Source organism: Pistacia vera, unplaced genomic scaffold, assembly GCF_008641045.1.
Source record: "Pistacia vera cultivar Batoury unplaced genomic scaffold, PisVer_v2 Contig460, whole genome shotgun sequence".
Lineage (NCBI taxonomy): Eukaryota > Viridiplantae > Streptophyta > Magnoliopsida > Sapindales > Anacardiaceae > Pistacia > Pistacia vera.
In genome coordinates this window covers 803,261-805,961 of record NW_022196291.1, presented here as the reverse complement: position 1 = coordinate 805,961, position 2,701 = coordinate 803,261, and the positions used below count along the sequence as shown (strand labels likewise).

Here is a 2,701-nt window from a genome sequence, read left to right as displayed (position 1 = left end):
AAGTCACTAGTTTGTTTTTCATTTTTAGCCAAGAGAATAGGGTTAAGGGTTCCAAATCAAATAGAATTAAGGAAAAACAAACCCTAACCATTGTGGGATATAAATAGAAGTCTTTTAGCATTATTTAGGGGATCTTTTGGTGAGAAGAAGGGGAGAAAAATCTAGAGAGAAGAGAAGTAACATAAATTTTGGAGCTTTGATTCACAATATAGAGAAGTTTTCCTTATTCTTTTCTTGTAAACTCATGATGAATGTTTCAATAAATATGATTGTTTCTTTCATGTTTATTATGAACTAATTCTCTTTTCTATGGCTAAGATGTAGCCCAATTTATGAATATGTATTGACTTAAATTGTTGTTAATTCCTATTGAGCTTTTAATTCTAAGTTTTATTATTATGCATAATGCTTTCAATTCTTAAGGATCCGAGAATTGAATGATATCATGGGTTGGGTTGAGATCGAGAGATGAAACCTGATTTGTCTAGGGTAATAAAACCATAGATTGACCGAACGCTAGAGATAGGTTACCAGATCTGTGAGGCTCTGGTAAATTCTATAGAACTTAATGATCTCTTAACTCCTAAATCCAACTTAGAGATATTTTGGGTTGTTGCTTAAGGGTTAATTTGTTAATTGTTTGAGAGAAAGTTAGTGGAATTTTAGGGAATTTGGCTTTTAGAATATGCTTAATTAGGTTATCAATAATTGTCAATGCATAGGATTAAATTGGTGTGAAATCTATGCCCTAGGTTTAATTATATTGATCTTGACTTCAAATTGTTAACAAATTCTGCATTTGTTTAGTTGCTTGTTTATTACTTTTTCAATAAAGTCATTCTTAAAATTCTATTTTATCAAATAGCAATAGAATAGACTAGTTTGGTACTTGGTAGGTAGTTCCCTTGGGATTCGACACTCGTTTACTCAAGCTTTATTACTTGCACGATTTCGTATACTTGCGAAAAGCCTGTCAAGTTTTTGGCGCCGTTGCTGGGGAACTATTTTGTTTTACCAATATCAATATGAAATATTTAGTTGCTAATTTGATTTGTTTTATTTCTGTTTACTAATTAATTTTTATTTTTGTTTGTTTTGTTTGTGGTTTTCAGCTAGAATCTGGAGAGTTTACGTTCCAGAGGTCGTGGTCATCTTAATCCACTAGATTTTGAGATCGAGAGAATCACGAAATAGTTGAGGAAAGAAAAGAGGCAAGCTAACTCTAAAAGATCAATGGCTAACACAGGAATTGTCAATCCTAATATGCAAAATCAAGAGAATGAGAATGAGGATAATTTAGGAGAAAATGCAATGGGTGGTGCAGTAGTGGTTCAGAGAGCATTGAAAGACTACTCTAGTCCTACTATTGATGGGTGTTATTCAAGCATCAGGAGACCACCCGTTCAAGTGAACAATTTTGAGATTAAGCCAACAATTATCGGAATGGTTCAGTAGCCAGTCCAATTCGCTAGGTTACTGAATGATGATCCTAACCTGCATATTGCAAATTCTCTAGAGTTGTGCGACACATTCAAACATAATGGGGTATCCGAGGATGCAATCAAACTAAGGCTTTTCCCATTCTCTCTTTGGGATAATGCCAAGGCTTGGTTGATTTCTCTGCCATCTGGGAGCATCACAACCTGGAATGAGTTAGCTCAAGCATTCCTGACTAAATATTTTCCACTTGCCAAGTCTGCCAAGCTGAGGAGTGAGATTACGAACCTTTACCAACAAGATTCAAAGTCATTATATGAAGCATGGGAAAGGTATAAAGATCTCTTATGGAGGTGCCCTCACCATGGTTTACCACTCTGGTCGCAAGTGTAAACGTTATACCAAGGGTTGCTACCAACTATTCAAGCTATGATTGATGCTGCAAGTGGGAGAGCCTTGAACAATAAAACGCCAGAGGACGCATACAATCTGATTGAGGTGATGGCGAACAATAACTATATGAGGACTCCAGAGGGAAATTCAATGAGGAAAGCAGTGGGAGTGCATGAAGTTGATGGTTACACCGCATTGGCTGCTCAACTCTCCGCCATTCAAAAGCAATTGGGAGTTGCTCTAAAGGTAAATGCTATTAAATCTTCTTCTCTAATATATGACCTTTGTACAGGAAATCATTCATTGAAGGATTGCCAAGAAGGGAACCCGTTTGCTCAGCCTGAATAAGCCAATTACATCAATAATTTCCAAAAGGGGCAAGGGAATCCATATTCCAATACATATAATCCAGCATGGAGGAAACACCCGAACTTTTCATGGAGCAACAGCAATGAGCAAAAACAAGCTCCTAATTTTCAACCTCAAGAGCCAAAATCTAATTTAGAGAATGTGTTGACCAAGTTCATTGAAGAGACAAGCAAGAGGTTTGAGAAGACTAATGTCTTGGTTCAAAATCAATCAGCCTCTATTAGGAACCCTGAGACTCAAATTGGGCAAATCCACAACATTTTAGCGGGAAGAGTTCAAGGGACATTCCCAAGCGATACAGAGAAGAATCCGAAGGAGAGAGTTAATGCTGTCATACTGAGAAGTGGTAAGGAGTTGAAGGAGGTAAGGAAGGAAGAAGAAACAAAGGAAAATCTCAAAGAAGAAAAAGAGGGCACAGGAGAAAAAAATGTCAAAAATGCCCAAGCTTTGGCAAACAATGACTCGACATTCCCGTATCCTCACAAAGTGCAAAAACAAAGAT

At 36.8% G+C, this 2,701-nt stretch overlaps 1 non-coding gene across 1 annotated transcript; it reads right to left on the bottom strand.

The window, feature by feature from the left end:
- Positions 1-1,701: 1,701 nt before the first annotated feature.
- Positions 1,702-1,808, bottom strand: LOC116145305. Its single transcript, XR_004130379.1, has one exon. It is a non-coding gene; the product is annotated as a small nucleolar RNA R71 (small nucleolar RNA).
- Between the last annotated feature and the right edge of the window lie 893 nt (positions 1,809-2,701).